The 20,528-nt window shown below is 41.5% G+C and overlaps 1 long non-coding RNA gene across 1 annotated transcript; it reads right to left on the bottom strand.

Moving 5' to 3' along the window:
• Positions 1 to 5,418: 5,418 nt before the first annotated feature.
• Positions 5,419 to 19,831, bottom strand: LOC121066351. The gene is made up of 3 exons (XR_005817698.1): positions 19,705 to 19,831; positions 11,746 to 11,871; positions 5,419 to 5,675 (listed from the first exon to the last, which is right to left on the bottom strand). It is a non-coding gene; the product is annotated as an uncharacterized LOC121066351 (long non-coding RNA).
• Between the last annotated feature and the right edge of the window lie 697 nt (positions 19,832 to 20,528).

The raw sequence follows: 20,528 nt of genomic DNA, 5'->3' as shown, positions 1-20,528 counted from the left end.
ATGGCATAGATGGAATGAGAATATGATGGCTGCAAGGAGCCATGGGCAACACTTTGCCCAGCTTAAGACACCAGCCTCAAAGCACACAAAGGAAGAGCAGAAGAGGAGTTTGGAACATATTCTTCAAACCTATTCAGTGGCCACTCAACCAACCTAATTTAGGCCTTAGATAGGCCTAAACTTAGACCTGAGATTCTTCATCACATACATCCCTAATGCGCATTCTGCTCAAGACTGCTAGGTAGTTTAGATCAGTCTCCACTGATGCAACTTAGACTGTGAGCTGTCACATATGTTAGTATTTGGCCTTCCAGCCTCATGACAATCTCACTCGATGAGAGTTTAAGAAGGATTGTTGAGAACTAGGAGCACAGAGGGAAGAAAGAAGCCACAATACAGAAGGCCACAAATTATATTTGCCCTGCAGCTGTATTTCATCAGCTGTTCTGCAGGAATGTGCACTATCTCAAGAGGGAGCAACCGGGCTGGTCACACTAAGGGTGTAAAAGGACATAAGAGAATCGTGGTTAATCAGCCAAGCCCCACACCCCACATCTCAGGGGCTTCATAGCACTGCGTGCAATGCTAGTGAGGGTTTTCTCAAGGGATTAGCAGCTTTTCCATTTTAAATAATTTACACAAAAGCATCTTCCTTCCCTAAGTCTGGTTATTTTTAGGCAGAGAAAAATACACACACTTATCTATATAAATAATCAGGACCATATGGCCTAAGCATTCCAAACAGATCAGTTAAACCAGCTTTCCAAGAGAAGGACTTTATGTGTGTGTGTGTGTGTCTCTAAGTATGCTTAGCACAGATGAACTGTGTACTAGTCTGGCTTCCTCAGAGACCTGAGTACAGGACTGATCCACTACTGACTTACAACAGGTTCTACGGGTGTCTCAGGCTCTACAAAGAAGGAGACAGGTTATTTTCCACAGCATATTCATGCATGGCTGTGTTTTGTGCCTGACCCAACACTGCATGTAAGTGCCAAGATGAGTACTGAAATGAAGACCAATGCAGTCCTTGGAGCCACTAAAAACTGGAGAGAGTCCAGGCCACTGAGATAATCAGAAGCCTGGAGAACCTAACGTATGAAGAAAGGCTGAAGGAACTGGGTTTGTTCAGCCTCAAGAAGAGAAGGCTTGGGGAAATCTAATTACCATCTTCCAATATCTAAAGGTAGCTATAAAGATCAAAGTATTTTCTTCACAAGGATGCACAATGACAGGACAAGAAGCAATGGGCACAAGAGGTTTTGAGAGAAATCCCACATGGATATAAAAAAATGAGAACAAATTAACATTGAAATAGATTTCCCAAGAAACAGTGGGATCTTCCTCACCGGAAATATTGAAGGCTTGGCATGGCAATGCCCTAAATAACCTAGTCTAGGGCCCTGCTTTCTAGAAAAGCCCAAGCCAGATGATCTTCAGCAGGTTCTTCCAGCCTAGACTTCTTTGTGATTCTGTGATTCAGAGCTCTTCATGTAGGCCAACATTCCAAGTTCAGTAAATAAATAAATAAATAAATCCCCCTAAATGTGTAAGTTGAGCTCAGATGGTGATGAAAGGCTTGTAGCCTGTATCCAAATACTCTGAGTTCTGCAAGCCCAAAGGCTTTGATAGTCAGAGGGAACTGAAAATGAGTGCACAAAGGAATAATCTTGAGACAGGTGCACAAAAAATGACGGGTAAGTTTTTCAACAGGTTTTGCAGCAGAGCTAGCCCTGAGGCCCCAGCTGTCAGGAGGGTCCCAGTGCTGAAGGCATTGTACCCTGCAATAGATTGACCATTTTGGTATCAAATGCAAAAAGATAAGCAAGATCAGTCCCCATGTTTCTAGAAAAGACAGTGTTCCCTTTGCTGCAAATACACAGCAACTTCCACAATTGATCTTTGGCTTCCACAATTCATCTTTGGCTTCCACTCCCATTCTGCCACATGGCAGGTCTGTACAGAGCTCTGGGAGATAAATCTCCGCACAGCCAGCAGGAATCATGAAGCAACCTGCACATGGGAGCTGAGGAGACAAACACATCCCCCAGGAGATCATGTTTATTTTTAGGGCTGAAGAGCCCACTAAAAATCTGTTGAAGAAAATAAAGACAGAGTCCCGTGGTGACAGCTAATGCTATAAGTAAGAAGACAGATGCATGTATGTGTGGAGCAGATTAGTTGAGAGAGCCCTGCCAAAATCAGTTGGCGTATAATTTTCAGGTCATAAAACTGTTTTTAATAGTAGGGCAGGAGCAAGCTAATATTGCTTCTCTGTTTACTTGTTTGTTTTAATTCCTAATCCTAGGAAGAAGTCACTTTGAGCATTTTGCACTGTATATATGCAGTCAGCAAGCCTGAAAATTAAGAGCCTTGACTGGGGAGTGAACGAAGCTCTTTGTGCTGCCCAGCCTCCAGCTCCTCTTGGCCAGCTGAGATTTTCCCTCATGTGGGGAACTCTTTGACAGATGGTATAATGGGGCTCAGAGGGGCACTAATCCCCCAGGGTTTTGGAGGTTCATGCAAAGAGTATGAAAGGCCACACTGAAGCATACTCCAGCTACTCTCAGCCAACAACCACTTTGGCACCATTCCCAGCTGGTGTAGGTTATTGCAGTCTCTGGAGTATTTCTAGCTCCTGAAGGGGGTAGGAGTATAAGAGGGGAAGAGAGAGAGAGCGAGTAGGCTGGAGCATCTGTAATTCCCTCAGTAGAAAGTATGGTTGCAACCTTCGCTTTATACACACATGCATGCACACACTCACACAGTCATGCTTGGCACGCACAGCCAGGAGCGACTGAGCCCTGGGCAAGAGACACTGCCAGCAGACAGCCATGCCAAGCTAGAAAAGCTGATTCCAAGTGGATGTCGGGTCCCCACACTCAACAGAATATTATTGATCTGTGCTTGCACTGGGGTCTGTCTGTAAAGCCCATCAAAATGGGTTGATGAGCAGAGTGGTGTGCCCTTAGAATAGTCCTTAAGTGGGCGACTGAGAGTAGGAGGATTTCAGAGATTTGATCATTGCTGCTAGCGAGGGACAGCAGTATATTTATAGCCACCAAAAGTTAACGGATGACCAGATATCAGTATTGCTAGCGCAGCTGTAGTGTGACAAAGCGGTGAAACAAGGCTACGTGGCTCATCACTATGTTTTCCCTCACCTCACGGTAAATTAAACACACAACAATTCTCCTTTTCCCTAGCTCTCCTCTGGTCTTTTCATTTCCATCAACATGGTTGCAAACTCCAGTCCTTTTGACCTGTACTGGAAGAGAGAGAAAATCAAACACGCACATCTCTTAAATTCATGATGTTAAAGTTATTTACCTCTGTTATCTCTAGCCGAACAGAGTACTGCAGGGGCTTTCTCTTGCAGAAATATTTGTCACTGTTCTGGCTTCAGCCTCTTGCTTTTTTGTTGGTACTTTAAAAGGAACAGTTTTCCTTCTAAACAGACACTTGGTTTTAAATCAGTGTTTAGCCCCATTACTCATCTAAGTACTCATTATTTCTCAGTTCACTGATATTTATTCATCCACATTTGATGAAACTGAGTTCTTCTTCATATGCTCTTCACAGCTTCCACGCTTTGACTGTGGTCCCTGGTGTACCCAGCTGCTTTTCTGCCTATAAAATTTCTCTGTATGCATTTTATTTTTTGCTTCATGCGTAGTTAGAAGAAAGATGAATCCTCCCTTTGAGTGATTGCTTTAATATTCATCCCTTTTTGTGCCTTTTCGTGTGCATTACTTGTTTTTGTACACGTGGGATTTGTGTCAGGAGGTGCTAATTTCTTCCTCTGACGTGGGTGTTGTAAGTGACAGGTGTTAATAAGGTTTGATCTGTGACTTTTACTTTATTCAACTTAAGGGTTTTTCTTCTCACTTTAGCTGTCTCTTTAACACCTTTGATAGATGGCATACAACTGCATATCAAGGCATTTTGAGAGGTCTCATTGATATTTATATGTTTAGCATGTACTCCACTAGCTCTCGCTGTGAACTAACCCTTTGACTGAAGAGCTTTTCATTTTGTGCTCATACTTTCAAGTTTCTGCCCTGACTTCCAAAGAAATGCATCCAGCCCTTCCCAAAGGACCTTGAAAAGAGTAAGAAAAATGAGAGTCACAAAGAAAGCAGTGTGACAAAGAAATATCCACATATGTTTAACCCTTGCTCTTCCTCTAGAAGAAAAAAAAATATATGTATATATTTTTTTAAAAAAGATTTCATTTTTGCTGAGACAGTTTTTTTTCAATAGTGATAAGAATATCCTTCTGAATAAAAACTTCCCTCAGGTTGAGACTTAGTCCTGACAGCAATGACTCAACTGCTATAAATTCCTAACTGGAAATAAGCCAACCTTTAACCTGGTTTGGACTCTGCAGAAAATCATGGGCAAAAAGCAGTTTTGCACTTGCCTGTGGGCAGACTTTTCCTGCATTTGATGTGTTATCCACATGCTGTTGCAGGAAGCTTTTGTGATATATTGGCTGCAAGGATGGTGCATTTTTCTGTATCAGTTCTTGCAGTGAAAAGTGATGTTTCCTTTGAAATGGGTCACCATGGTCTTGTTCTGGAGTTAGCGTTAATACTGTTAACTTAGATCTTATTCCCTTCTCCATAAGCTGCTTCCTCTGTTAGTTTACTTGTTATATTAAGTTCTATCTTGCCTAGGGTTGCAGTGTAGGTGGCTGTGGCTGAGCTGTTCAGCCTCTCTCCATAGTCAGTGGGCAGAAATGAGAATTTCCATGAAGCAGTTCATTGCATTTGGGAATAGGTGACTTAACTGGAAAATAAACCTGTCAAGGCCCAGAGACTAACCCAGTTGTTGTCCTCTCTGTCGTATAAGAAAGGTACCACATTCTAATTTAGGTACCTGAACCCCAATCTTGCCATCTCTTCACTGATCATTTATGATACCTTTTATTCTCCCCTTGACTTTTCCTCCATACAGAAGGGCACAAGGATCTTTTTGTCTTACTTCTAACTACTGACCCGCATTTAAACATACTGGAAAAGCTTTGTAAAAAATCTTTTAAAATCTCCATTCTGCCAACACCCCTAAATCCTGGTGGCTTCTTTGATAAAGCTCCTAAAGAGTAGTTGAGTTGCTCTGTGTTTATCCTAATGAAGCAGAAAAGGCCTATATTACCTAAAAGATCTAGATTTCTACATTTTGGGATGCCACTGAAGACTTCCAAGAGAACAGGAAACCTGACCACCATGAAGGTCCACCAGCATGAGGGCTTTCTCATCAGCCATACCATGCATCTGCAGCCTGCAGCACCTGAGATGGACTGAACACTTGCTGTTTGCCAGTACCAATATAAAATTCCTCATATTATTCTCCTCACCAAACAACAGGTCATTAAGGTAATAACAGTAATTTAAAACTGTAATTATCCCACCAGCAGTCAGAGAGAGAACAAACTATGGGAGAATCATTCATTTATTTCTTGCTCAGTGGGACAACCTAGCACTACAGAATATGCCACTCCAAATAGCAGAGTCCCATTTCCAGTGAATAGGAACCCACATCATAAGAAGTCACATTAACAGCCATGGCAGAGAGGTCAATGAATTTACATTGATCCAAGGTACCAGCTGGAAATGGCAGGGGGTCTTTCCACAGCACCATGTCCTGCTGCGCCATTGTTTATCTTCCATATGCTGTGCGGAATAAATAGAAAACGTTAGCCTCCAACTGCCCTGCAGTCAATAAATGTTACGCAGGATTTTTAAAGAAAAAAATAGCCATTTACATTTAATTTGTAGCTGCTGAAATGGGAGAGAGGAGAAAGGAAATTCACTTGTATCTATGTATCTCATGATTTCTGGACATGTTTGTCAGACCTGCCCTGAGTTAGCCACATGTTTTGCTGTCAATGAGAAAGTTTCTCTCCTCAATTTTTTGTTGGGTTGAGTACACGTTTTGATTGACTGTTGGAAAATCCTCACTGTAGCTGTGCACTGAAGGGAGAAAAAATCTTCAGTCAAAGGGAATAAAACTCCTGAGAACTACATTCTCTGCCACCCTGTGCTAAATGTGGCCATCCACAGCTGCGTCAAGCAGATGCAAAGCATACAACAGCAGCAAGCAGACACATGGACTCAAAAGGGTATCAGGGAGCCTGGCCTTTGTAGTGGAGAGTCTGTGGATTATGGAAGAACATGCACTTTCTGCATGTATGTATTTTAAGTAGCTTTGTGTGCATAAACAGAGAGAAAACAAGCTTTTCAGATGAGCTATGCCTCATCGCTTTGAAGCTATGCTGTCTGAGTCATGAAGGAACTTATTAAGAGCTCCAAGGCACAAATGTTAACATGACCATGGAGATGTTGTTTTCTCTTTCCAACATTCGGAAGAGAATTCACTTGTAATGGTCATAGGGAAGGTGATCAATAGAATCAGTGTGTCTGGCATGTCTTTCATCTCATCCCAAAGCAGGCATCTCAGGTAGCTGAGATGAATCACGCACAGTCATTAGTTATGTAAAAGCACTGGAGATATAAAATTAGGAGCAATGAATCTGACCATCGAGGTTTACTTCTGAGCAAGAAATTTTCATGATCTCTAAGGAAAACAGGAAAATATCCTCAGAGATTTGCTATTTCTGTCATATAAAAAGCAAACATAATTTGTCTTCTCTCTTACTGATAGACTAGAAAACAGTAACTTTAGGGACTGGAACTCCTGAGGTCAGTAAAAGGGATTCCTACAGACACTGGTAGGTTTTGAATCAAGTCTGCAAACAGAGGCTGAGAAAAGATCTTCACATCAATACTTATTTAAGGTAGGAGCAATGTCACAGTCAATGTCAATGTTCAGTCCCAAAGACTTGACAATTGCCTCCAGCCAGGATGCCTCGCATAAAAGTTGGGAGTTGTGGTTGATAGCAAACTGAATATGAGTCAGCAGTGTGCCCTGACAGCCAGGAGGGCCAACTGTATCCTGGGGTGCATCAAGCACAGCATCGCCAGTCAGTCGAGGGAGAGGATTGTCCCACTCTGCTCTGCGCTGGTGCGGCCTCACCTCGAGTACTGTGTTCAGTTCTGGGCACCACAGTACAAAAAGGATGTAAAACTGTTGGAGAGTGTCCAGAGGAGGGCTATGAAGATGGTGAAAGGCCTAGAGGGGAAGATGTAAGAGGAGCGGCTGAGGTCACTTGGCCTGTTCAGCCTGGAAAAGAGGAGGCTGAGGGGGCACCTCATTGCGGTCTACTGCTTCCTCACAAGGGGGAGTGGAGGGGCAGGCGCTGATCTGTTCTCTTTAGTGACCAGGGATAGGACCCGCGGGAATGGTGTCAAGCTGATGTGGGGGAGGTTTAAGCTAGACCTCAGGAAGAGGTTCTTCCCTGAGAGGGTGGTCGCACACTGGAACAGGCTCCCCAGTGAAGTAGTCACTGCACCAAGCCTGTCTGAATTTAAGAAGCATTTGGACTGTGCGCTTAGTCACATGGTCTGAATTTTTGGGTAGACCTGTGTGGTGCCAGGAGTTGGACTCGATGATCCTCATGGGTCCCTTCAAACTCGAGATATTCTATGATTCTATAAAAAGTGCTTTGCCCCTTTTTAAACTTGCATTTGTTCCTAACCCATTACTGGACTTTCACAGCTGTGATGGGCCAAACCCACTTCTATAGAAACATTGGACTTTTTCCTAAAACTGGTTCAAATTTCTTAGTATGGTTCATCACAAGCTGGTTTAAATTTCCTAGTCCAGTTCATCACAAGGATGGGTGAAGGTGTAAGGGATTATGTGGGAGAGAGAGCAGAAAAGGACAGATATACCTTGGGAAGGCTTGGCTGCCACGCTTTATCTTGGGCAATAAAAAAATCAAAGGTTTTGCTCATGCAGTGGGCAAATACATACATCTCGTATAACGGTCTGATCATCCCTAAGCTTTCACCCTGCTGACAGTGCTCTTTGGCACTACAAAAGAGAGACTCCCAGTGAAAATTCCCCTCTGATACAGCAGCCTTTTTTCCAAGTATCATGTAACAAAAAATGCCATGGGGTTCCATGGTAATGTGAACCACTTGATTCAATATTTATCAACCTAAGCAGGTGCCAAGGAGTAGAGTTATTTGGGTATTTTCCAGAAATGCAGTTTATCATTGGAAAATGCCAGTTTGTTGAAATGGATATTTTCTTGGGAATATGCCAATTTTGATGAAATTTTCATAAGAAAGGTTGCCATGGTGGGGTTGGATTTCTGGTCAAAATGCCAAAGAGAAAGAGAGACACTTATCTCTCTTCTAGAAAAGCCATTTTTGCTATGGTTAGGGTATCTGCTGAAGTCAGAACATCCAGCTCTAAATCTGTATCCAGACCACAGCCTTGGACCTGGCAGCTCAGTTATCTTGTTGAGTAGTTTAGCAGCCCATTTTCTGCCCTGAGATGACTGTGTTTCAGTGTCCCCTGTAAAAGCCGTTCCACATTCTCTGAATAATTATTGGTGTAGGAATTTGAACCTTAGTACAAACAGCAAGGCTTGAGACTCAGCTAAGCTCTTTCTCCTTTTCTGGCCAAATATTATTTATTCATTAAAAATTTAGTAACTGGAAGGAATAGCTGTTCTTCACTTAGCATCAATGTGTGCCCCCAAATCTCATTAATTGTGTCTACGCAACACTAACTGTGTGTTTACTATACGGGTGACTGGGCACTGGCACAGGCTGCCCAGAGAGGTTGTGGAATCTCCTCCCTGGAGATCTTCAAATGCCATCTGGATTTGGTCCTGGGCACCCTGTTCTGGGTGTCCCTGCTTGAGCAGGATGGGACCAGATGGACCCCAGGGGGCCCTGCCAGCCTCAGGCATTCTGGGATTCCGTGTCCATGTTCATAGCTGTGTGTGGTTTGCCTTCCACCCACACTGCAACCTTGCAGATAGCCTACAGCTTGCATGTTGAGAAAACAGTGCTGAGCAGCAACATGTGAGCCAAAAGCCTGCCTACTTAGTCCCACATGCTCTGGCATGCACATCCCAGCAATACTGAAATCAAACACTTAAATCAAACAAATCAAACACTTTGTTCAATTGAATTGGATCAAGTGCAGAGATGGGTCTGGTCTGAATGGAAGACTGAGGGGCATCTAAATTAAGGCAGAAAATGCAGATGTTGACCTCAACAGGAGTTAAGGACATTGAGTACAGTGGAAAATGCTCATTAGGGGTGTCTGGATCCACATCCTTAAATGAATTAGTTGAAGTTCAGAGAAGTCTTATTTATTTGAATTCGGTGAGGGGTGCTGGATATCAGCTTCTGGTTTTGGCATATGTCTGATGTCTCCAGCTGAGTGAACTTCTGACTATTTTTCTGGTAACTTTCCGCAGTTTTATGTCCTTAATGTCATCTGAGCAGACAAAAACAGCAGTTTTGTTTTGTTTTGTTTTGTTTTTTAACCAAGAAACGTTTCATTATAACCACAGCTAGTCAAGTAACCTCACTGTGGATAATAATTGGTGAGAATGTTTTATGTTTTCTCCCTGGAGTAAATATTATTTGCAAGTATATGATCCGTCAGGGTTCTCCAAGGAACAATAGAAAACAGCAGCATAAGCAGGATTTTTTCTACCGTGATCCAAACAGTCTCATGCTTATGTAGGAAATGGTACATAGGAAGAGAACTTACAGTATCTGAAACATTATTTTTTTTCTATATCCCACTGCCCAGTGTGCTGAATGGAGGCAGAAAAAATGGGTGTTTATCTATCTATCTATCTATACGCATATATGCACACTCACTTACGGGAAGGAGGAGGATCATTCTGTTGATGAGTCAGAGTAGGTTGAGTTGAGAAGGGAAGGGGAAGTGTGAAGACTGCAATAACTGTTTCCCCTATCTAATTTCCAGTTACACCATTTAACATTCCCCCAGTCATGAGACCATGTAAGAAAGAAGCCATGCAGCGACTGCCCAAAAGGCATCCGTTTCCAGAGAGCTGAGATGGAGGCAGAGCATTGGCGTGTGCTTAGTCAGAATGGAAGCTGTGGGAGAAAAGTGCACTTATAAGGGTAAAGGAAGGGACAGAAAATAATAGAAGGGAAAGTCTTTGTGGGGGAAAAAAATCTATGCTTTCTTTGCTAATGGCTGCTGAAGACACCTACCAGAGCCCTGCATGGAAAAGCTGTGCAGAACTGGGTATTCACAGAATCACAGACTAGCTGAGGCTGGCAGGGCCCTCTGGGGTCCACCTGGTCCCACCCTGCTCAAGCAGGGACACCCAGAGCAGGGTGCCCAGGACCACGTCCAAGAAACTTTTGAAAATCTCCAAGGATACAAACTCCACAACCTTGCTGGGCAGCCTGCATCAGTGCTCAGTTGCCCACACAGTAAAGAAGTGCTTCCTGAAATTCAATGTACAGACAGAATCAAATGCACAGACAGGAAAAAAAAAAAAAAAAAAAAAAAAAAAAAGTGCTGGGGCAAATGGTCAGAGCAAATGGAAACAGGAAAGAAGGTTGTCACTACTCCCTGGGAAGGAAGTGACACAGCCACGGAGGGTGTGGAGTTGTTTCCATTCCCTTTGGCATCTGTGGGGGCTCTGCTACTTTACCTCTCAGCTCCAGGTCTGGCTATCACCAAGCTGTAGGCACCAAGCTGGGTGCCCTGAGAGAACAGAGGGCTCATCCATCTGGACTTCCCCTGTTGCAAGGTCTCCCTCTGCATTTTTGAACAATAACCAGTGATTGCTCCTTCAGGAATACCACAACCAAACTAAGACACTGCATACCAACACTGTCATTTCTCACTTCCAAAGTGCCACCACTACATTGATCTTTACATAAAGGGTGAGTTACAGGTTGCATGCCTGGTGCAAATGACACTGAACTGGCACTTGGTAGTTCTGAAATCTCAAATGTACACACCCCCTTACATAACCCTGTGAGTATGCATTTTCTTTTAATATAATAAAGAGATCATCAGGAGAATAACAGATTATCAATTTTCTCCACTGGTAAATTTAATAGAGGACAGACAAATGGAGCTTTAAAGCTGCAAAGAGTAACATTGTCAAAACAAAGAGATGATGAAGATTTATCAAGTAAAAAGCTCAGATTAAGACATTAGTTTGGGGCAATCCATGGAATGTAAGCTGAACATCTATCCTCAACATGCCATTGGTTTCTACACAGTCTATACTGAATTAAAAACTGAATGTAGTTCCACCACTGTGATGAATTGCTTCCAAAGTATGATCATCTTAAATATTTATGTTTTTAGTCATTATGGTATATTTCAATGCTTTATTACATTTACACAGACTTGCATGCATGTAATAAACAAAAGAGAAAAATTAAAATCCCAATCCTAGAAAAATCTGGACATTTTTTATTTCCTTTGGTCACTTGGGAGTGAGCATGACCAGAGCCTCAAAGGACGAGGTCAGTGCTCCAGGCTTTTCATGGCTTATAGGTTGTGTCCTATCAACCACATCTACATGATCTTAGGTCTCAGTTGGACAAAGCATGCAATGAAATCCAATCCTGACTAAAAAAAACATCTGAACACATGTCTAAGTTCTGTTTTTAGCAGCAAAGAGTTAAACGTGTCCTCAAGTTCTTCACTGGCCAAGGAGCTGAGGTAAGTACGTAGCTCCAGGACACTGTTAGCTGCCACATCATGCTTGTTCCATGCATCCCTCTGCCACTTGGTTGGTCCTAAAATATAAGTGAGAGTGTTTCCATCTCTCTCCTTGCAGACTGCAGCCACACCTGGAGCCCAACATCTCACCTGGGAACCTGACCGTCCACCACAGCTCACTGGAAGGGGTATGGTCACAGGTTATCGTCACAGGAGCCACCACCTGCATGCACTGCTTTCCTTCAGTAAACTGTGTGTCTCTCTTTCTGTCTCTCTCTGAAAAGTCACCACACAAAGGATAAAAGTGTTTATTTAGATGAAGTTACTGAGATGTAGCCAAGTGTTTGAAATAAAAGCATTACAACACCTAAATTGTGATTAATCACTTTGCGCTTTAGAGTAAAGCTGGAAGTTCACTGCAGCTGTTTCAGAGGTCATCATAACGCAGACTTTCACTTGGGTCTAAATCAATTACTTCCTTCAAATCATAAATATGTATATATGAGAGACCGTCAGTAAAGTTTCATTTATTCATGAGCCTCTGTCTCTACTAATTGCAACATTTCCAAGTATAGCAGAAAATACAACAGTCTTCCTTCCCTGACTTCCTTCTTGATTATAGCACGATATGATGAAATAATTAATTGCTGCAAAGATTGTGCAATTAAATGTCTGGCTATTATTTCACAAGTCTGAGAATAAATCAGAGATTCATTTCATTGTATTCAAACTTGGCCATAAAATTTACACAGGTGGCATCAGCACCAGATCTTATGTACAGTTGTCTCAATTTCTATTTTAGTAAGCTTTGAGGAAATTAGAGTTTCAAAGCAGTTTATCTAGGAGAATGTACAAATTTGACCAGAGATCTCAGCAGTAATTACAAAATCCACAAGTCCTAAGCTATGAAAAAGTTTACGAATACTAGTGGGTTTTCAAGACGTTCTCAGAGGTCCAAATATTTGCTGCAGATTGCATCAAAATGAATCAGCCAGCCTCCTGAGCTAGGAATGAAATAATTATGATTTTTTTTCCAGTTTAGGCTAAACTGAGACTCAGAATTTTAATTCCTTCCTCTTTTTCTTCCATCCCCCCAAACCAAAAAGAGAATATAAACCTCTCATTTTTCATAGTCCTGGCTCAAAAATGCCTACTCTGATTTAGTTAAAACTTCCTGGAGAACAAACATGTTTCTCACAGGAGGCTGTGCAGCAGAGAGCAGAGCAGAAATGGAGGGGTTTCAGGAAACGTTTCTGAATCAAGCTTCTAGTGCAGAGTGAGCTTTAGCCAGAGGAGACTGAGGAGTTCTGCTTTTTCTTTTTTCTTTTTTTCCCTTTATTATAGGAAGAAAGTGTCATTTCATTGAAACTGAAACTTAACAAGGAAACTGATTTTTTTTTTTTTGAAAGGTTTTGAGGCCTTTACGTGGAATATCTGGGCAAAACTGGCAGAAAAGCAACTGCAGTGATGTTCTGAGGCCCTGTAGCTGGGGCAAAAGCCTGGACTGCTGGTAATAACAAGTAGGTTCAGCCCTTCCAAACTTGTGAGAAAAAAAAATGAATCCTAGTCCCTCCCCACCATTTGCCTGCCTTCCTTTTGGGGCAGTAAACTTTCCAAAACAAACAGATTATCTACCCATGTACATGCAGAAAAACAGGGGCTGGATTTGGACTGGGGCTTCTGACTTCTGTCACTTCATAAACAATCACGCCCCTCTCCATTTATTTTTAACTATTGTCAACCTGCTGGCTGCATGCTGAGCTAAGTTGTGCCTTGTGCTGGCCCGAGATACTCAGAGGAGTAAAGCAGTGTGCTGTTGAGAGCTGTGCTGGCTGGAGTAGGGACTGGCAATGACCCTCAGGCAGACAAGGCTGCAGATGCTATTGCAGCATGAGAACTCCCTGCGAGGAAAGACTGAGGGTGCTACTCTGTTTCAAGAATATAGATGAGGACTGGGATTACCTTTAATTATCCTCCTCTTCTTAAGACAGCCTGAGCATGTAATATTTAAACTGGGTGCTGGCTATGCTAGGACCCTCATGGTAATTCCTAGGTCTTTAAAAACCTGAAACTCATTACAACCTATCCCTGGTTTTCTTCCTCTAGACACAGACCACAGACTCTAGAATCTTATACAGTGTTTCTTTAGTGAGCTTCATACACTCAGTCCGTGTCAGGCCCCAAAGCTTTCATTGAGGATACTTTAGCAGAAAACTACTGACTTCAGCCTCATGCAGCAGGACGAGCATGGTGAGAACAGATCTGAGGACAGGCACTGTTATCCTCGGATTCACAGTTCACTTCTGCTGCAGTTTTTAATATCTGCTGTACCTCTGTTCTCCAGTACCCAGTCTTCAGTAACTTTAGGCAGTTCAGTGTCAGCTCAAAGCCACACGATAACTTCACATCCCGGATCCAAATTTAAGCTAGTTTCCATAACCTGACCACTGCAAGCTTAGAGGTTTTGGCTCAATATAGGTTTGTAGAATGTGACAGAGCAAAACCTAGCCAAGGCAGATTTGGGTTTGCTTTCCCTCTTAAAAGAAGCTGTAATCCATTCAAAGAATTATCAAGGTATTTTGGAACCAAAATAGCTAATTTCTCAAGTTCACACCAAGGTAATGTGTTATTAACCTCCATTGTTCAGTTTTAACCTCTGTCGATGTGAACAAAGTTGGATTTTGGATCTTGTTTAATTAAGAAAATACTCATCTGCAATCCTGACAAAACTCAGAAATGAATGGATCTGTGTGAAGGAGAGGACAGTAAAGGGCACTGCTGTGCTATATTATTCTGAGGCCAAAAAAGTGAAGGACAGAAGCTATTTTCCGGACCATTTAGTACCATGGGTTCGTCTATCACAGGCTTACTCAAGTGAGCAGAGTTCACACCTCTCAGCAATGTCTTCAGCCCTTGGTGCCAGGGTGGTTAACCCACCCTGGGGTGCTCCCAGCTGGGGAGGCAGGGAGGCAGCCCACAGGGAGGGGAGGCTGCTGGCCTCTGGGCTCTTTTGCATAGGACCAGAAGAGATCCTATGCAAAAGAGCCTCAAGTCTTAATCCCCTGCTTCATTCAAATCACCAGAGAGCATGACAAGCTCACAGTGACTGTGGCTGAAGAAGTTCTCCAGAAGCCACCAGTTGGGACTTCCCAGTGGTAGCTATAATCCGGGTTTACTGGCCAATTCCTTCTTAAGCTGATTTTGTGCCATGTAAAACGGGTCTGCCTGCTCTGCTGTGCTGATAGGCAGAAGTAAACAGAAGCTAGCCAGAACGCCTGGGAGCAGAGCTAATGAGAAATGCCAATTAGCATTGCACAACGTAATGCGCTTAGTGCAGAACTGGCAGTGTTTTGTGGCCTGTAGGTCAGTCCAAGGGATATTAAGGACCTTCCCACCTAGGAAACATGGATGATAATTTATTTTCTGATTTTTTTAATTAGTTGTTTATTTGTCCTAAAATAAATAAATAAATAAATAAATCAGAGGAAGTATTCAGTATCATGAAATACCTTCACTAGCTCCCCAGCCCTCCTTGCAGCAGGAAGGAAAGGCTAGTGAGGGAGATGCTAATAGGAAAACATCTGGCACAACACCTGGCAGGGCTACAAGATGGGGATGTGGGTGGCTGCGTCTTCCTGAAGGGGGCCTCAGATCTCAAAAGATTGGGAAACGTTGCTCCGAAGGACTGTGGAAGAAGTGAAGTGCTGTGAGGTTTGACAGTAACAGTGTGATATTGTCTGTGTAGAGCCACCAAATACCTGTTCACATCCCTTCTCCCTGGTCTCTGTTCTCTTGGCAAGGAGATCCAGAGATCCAGCTGTTGATTTCTCCAAAGTCAGCAGATTTTGCACTCCTTTCTCTGTTTTCTGTGAAGTGCAGTTTCTGCCTTTGTCTTTCTCCTTAATTAATTCTACATCCTCCAACTGCCCCTTTTTCCATTCCTGATCTTTAATGTGCTCAGATTTATATGGTTCTCGATGATAATCCTTAAAACTAAAGTGTATAGCTATCTATTTAATCCGCTTTTCTGCCTCCCTTGCTTTTCATCTCTGTAATATGATTCTCTCCTTTTTTTTTTTTTTTTTTTTTTTTTTTTTCCTGAAGGCAGCCAATGCCAAAACAAAGCTAGTCTTATTACTCTGGTCATACATTTTTAATGAATTTTTGTTTCATGCTCACTATTCCATTTTTGTGAATAGATTTCTATCTCTCTTTCATGTATTATTATTTATAAAGCTTTCTCACACGTCTCCCTGCTGAGACGTTTTGACATTATGTCTCAGAGAAGTAGAAGGATGCACATTAGCAAGCCAGAGACAAGCTGGTTCCAGCACACAAATTGGCTGGTTTCACTGGGCTTGATGGGAGCCCAATTGCTCGGTACTGCATCTTGAGTCAGGCTCAGCGTGATGTTAAACAGAGCTCCACAGCTCTTGCTGAAGGTTGCTCGGATGTAGCTGGCTCAGAATTGGTCAGAGTGAGTGGTGTCTCTGCATCCATTGCACAGCTACATTCCCATAGCATTAATCTCAGAGCTAAACTCTTCTAGGAAATGGTTGTCCAAGCGACATTGCATAAACTACAATTCTGATTGCTTTTCTGCCTCTGTGAAGTGACAAGAATATTTTTTGCATGCTGCCTCTATACCTTCTGTTCTGGCCTAGTTAATTTCATTTAGTATTTTGCTTTGGTTGACCCACTGGCTCTTCATTTTTCTCTTTCCCAAGAGGCTTACAAATGCATTTTTCTTCAAAGTCCTTGAAAGGAGTCATTTCCCCATCACAGTTCTGTATCTTTTCATTTTCACACTTTACTGCAATCAAGATGGTGCAAAGTCTTTGGATTCTTTCTATTCTTGTATTTCAGATAACATAAGCAGTAGTCAAAGTCTCTTCAGGTGAACAGAAGGCTCCACTTCTCCCTGCTAAAGAAGAATCTGCTAAAAAAAAAAAAAATCATATTTTTTTTTTCTCCCACTTTTTTTGCTCAAATATTCCATTGCACAGAAATCAAATAAATTGTTCAGAAAACTTCAGATATCTTACCTTCAACAAGACCTTTCTTGGGCAGCTAGGGAAAAAAGATTGGTTTGTCAGCTTATTTTTTGACTCCACCATAGTACTGTCTAATCTAATTCAAAACTCCAAATCTAATTTTGAGGGCCCTCTGTGGACTGCAGTTAGCCTATATCACATATCAATTGTTTGTGTTGAAAGCTGTTCTGTCTTTAAAGTCTATTCAGATGAAAGGACTTACCCAAAAATTCACACTGAAGAAGCTGGGAAAACAGTCCATGGCTTCATGTTTCATTTCTATTGGACTCCATGTTTCAAAATATCATCATTGTGAACAACAAATCTGCTTTGTCTCAGAAATAATTTGAAATAACTAGGCTGAGAAGCTACATAAAAAGAGAAAAAGTCCAAGGGTGTTCTGCAATAGTATGCAAGAGAAAACGAGATTCTTCAAATATACAAAATCGGATTTTTCTATATACTTTATTTCACACCCAATACTTAACCCGTTATTTCTTAATTTCATGTTTAAGCTGTCTAGACCATCTTAAAAATCAAATATTAATAAATAAAATTTATGAGGGCACCTTTTCCTGTTTCTTGGAAGCAGGGCAAAAAAAATGTTATAGGAAGAAAATATTCTCACAGCATTTTTATATTTTAAAGAGAAAATTAGAGTCTTTGGAAAACTCTGCAAGTACATAGTAAATGCGGCTGCCCTGTTGGCTTCCTTTTCCAAATTCCACAGTGATATGGTGGATTTTGTACACAATAGTGGCTGACATTTGAATAGCTTGCAAGAAGTTTTGCTGTTAGCATCCCAGCCTCAAACACCCAGCAGTATTTCCATTTCCCAAAAAAAAAAAAAAAAAAAAAATGTTTAGAAGGAAAAGAATTCAGAATTGAGTTGTCTGGAATTATTTTTGGACTGAACTTGAATCACCTTTGGCATTAAACATGTCTTTCATTTTGGCACTTGAACTTTGCTCAAGGAGATGGGGAAGAGCACAGGCACAGTGCCATGTTTTAGAACAAAATACCCATTTCACATCACATTCCCACTGCCTGTATCTAATTGCATGTGAATATCTGACAGGAAATGGAACAGGATACTCAGTATTTAATGCTTTTAGGAAACAGATAATCAGTAAATTGCTCTTTGCTATAGTTAAAGGAATGATTGTTTTACTGGACTGACCAAAATCGAATTGTACCAGGGATGCCAAAGCAGAGAAACAATCTGTACCATACCAGCTGTAAATGAGATAGTTCTTTCTGGCGTTTTTTTTGTTGTTGCTGTTGTTCTTGTTTTTGTTTTTTGTTGTTGTTGTTGTTGTTGTTGTTGTTGTTGTTTTCAGTTTTAGATGCATTTCTTTCCCTAATCTGATGGTCTCTCCTAGTACCTGCACATTTGGTAAGGAGAAAAAGTTTAACTTTCAACAGTGTTAAGATAATTAGCTGTCATATGCAGTTTCTGCCATCTCCCCAGCCAGGATAACGTCATCTATAACAAAGTATCAGGGCTGGCCCTACATTACAGAAATTATCTGTATTCCTAATGATTATTTTCCAGCTTTTGTGATAGGAAGAGGCTTTGTACTTTTTAAGCGTCTTGAGATGTTGATCTTTTTTTTTTTTTTTTTTCCTGTACTTCCCTAATAAAGAAATGAGGGGAAGGAATCCTTCTGGAAAAACAATAATGATAACAACAAGTTTTCCAAGGAGAGGCAATATTCGTAGCCTCCACCTAGTGGTAACTGTTAATGATCTTCCTGTGAAACTTTCCCAAAGCAAGTTTCTTCTAGACTGTGCCAAGTTCTTGGTGAATTTATATTCACCTGAGAGACACATTTAAAAGCCCAGTACTCAAGGGCACTCTCCTCTCCTTGGAGACTTCAGAATTACTTTTTGCATTACTTTAGCTAACCTGTCTAATATGTCCTTCCTCCTCAGTGACAGGGGGAATGCAGATGTATCTGATGAGGTATGCTCCCTAGCCCCCAAAATTCCACACTTTTTAAACAGATCACAGACTCTGGAGGAAGAAGGATAAAGTCAAATTTCAAAACACAGCAGGTTATTTGGACAATGCTTACTCATTTCCAATGAGAACTTCTAAATTCTAGTATGGCTGGTGATTCCATATTTGAAAACAAGCCTTCTACTTCTCAGGGTACATTCAGCCACTGTTCAGCACAATGGGATCTGAAATATTGTAGTGGGGTTCCCATGGGTCAGCCTACTCAAAATTTCCTCCCTCGCTTCACTAGAGATTGTATTTCCACCTAGTTCAATAAATGGTAGAAAAAAATGATCTGATTTTTTTGCTATTGTGTTTGCAAAGCATCATACAAAAGAAGCGCATCAACTGGATGGCAATTTTTCTTGTCTTCTTTACAGAACATGCTCTGTAAGTGACATTAATGTCATTAGAGTGCATGTGGTTTGTGTAGCTACTGTAGTCTCAGCCTAGGAAATGTAGGACTGTTTTCTTAGAGAGTTGTCAGTCTTTGTCATTTTGCCCAGTGTGGTTTTGTTAGTATTCATCACATTAAAATATAAAACACCTACTAAAGAGAAAAAATCTAATTGAATGATACAGCTAGGTAGGAAAATTAAGAGATGAGCCCAGGGGACATCTTGAGTAGCTTTCACTGTTCTAAATGACTTCCCTTATAATGAGAAAAAGAAACATTGAGGAAGAGTATGAATATCTAACAAATATATTACATATGACTTTAAATTGTGCATGTGGGCAGAAAGATTATATTTTACTTTGCACATTCCTGCATGAGAGAAATAAAATATTTATTTTAGAAAGCAATCAGAGATGCAATTTAAATTAAACCATTTGAAGATGGCTGATGTTCCAGATGACAGTGAATTTAATAATACTTTACAGTCTTTGACATCTCTAACAGTGGGATAGTGAAGCACTCCATTAAACTTTACAATGCCCCTGCCAGGTATTGCTATTAGAGGCTGCTAAAAGGAAGGTGACTTGCCCAAGGTAGTACTACATGGGCAATAAACCTCAGAAATCTAGATATTCCCTGATCTAACTATGAAACCTGAGCTATGTCAGCCCACTTACCTGGTCCCTCACCCTGGGACTCGGTGGTGTTGTCAGACCTCCATATCATGGTGTATATGGTGGATGACTCCTGCAGACACAAGTTGTTTCTGCCTCCGTCTCAGCTGACTTAGTTGGTGTGTCTCTTTCCTAAACATCATGTCAGATGGACCAAGGTTAGCTTTTGTGGATTTTTCTTGGATTATTACAAGTTCAACAGTTTGTCTCTCATTGGATTCCCAAGCTGTGACTGTATGGGAAATAAATAACAGCATTGCTGTACAGAGTGAGAACGTTGGCTTTTTCTAGTGGGAGCAGCAAACACAAGCAGCTCTGAAAAATTATACAGATGTCCATTTGTTTCTTAAAGATACATTCATCTTTCAGAAAAGTGTTTCTGAAGTCACATTTGGACTTGGCTTTCTTTAACATCCCATATTGCTAATTGATTTTTCTGACCTTTCCATCCCATATGAAAACAGCACGGTTGGGACCTCTGAGGGAAAGTACTGTTTGCTACCACAAGAACCACATGGCCAGCAGCCAGCAGCACAATTACACCACGTGCCTGGAATGATAATTGAGATAATGCTCCATTCTTTACTTTTAACTTTCATATTAGCACTGATGCAGACTTTGCTTGACAGAGAGACAGATAAGATGGGGCACTTAAGTATATTATGAAAGCACTTTACAGAAGGATCCCAGAAGGTAACACAGAGAGACTCTACTCACGTTGACCTGATGATGGGTAGCCTGTGGAGAAGAAAGTATAAATTATGATTATGATTATCATTATCATTATTACTGCTGCTACTGCTATCACTGCTGTTATTACTACCATT

The sequence above is a fragment of the Cygnus olor genome, chromosome 2, assembly GCF_009769625.2.
Source record: "Cygnus olor isolate bCygOlo1 chromosome 2, bCygOlo1.pri.v2, whole genome shotgun sequence".
In the NCBI taxonomy this organism is placed as follows: Eukaryota; Metazoa; Chordata; class Aves; order Anseriformes; family Anatidae; genus Cygnus; species Cygnus olor.
The sequence above is the reverse complement of the archived record's forward strand: the minus strand, read 5'-3'. Positions and strand labels throughout refer to the sequence as shown.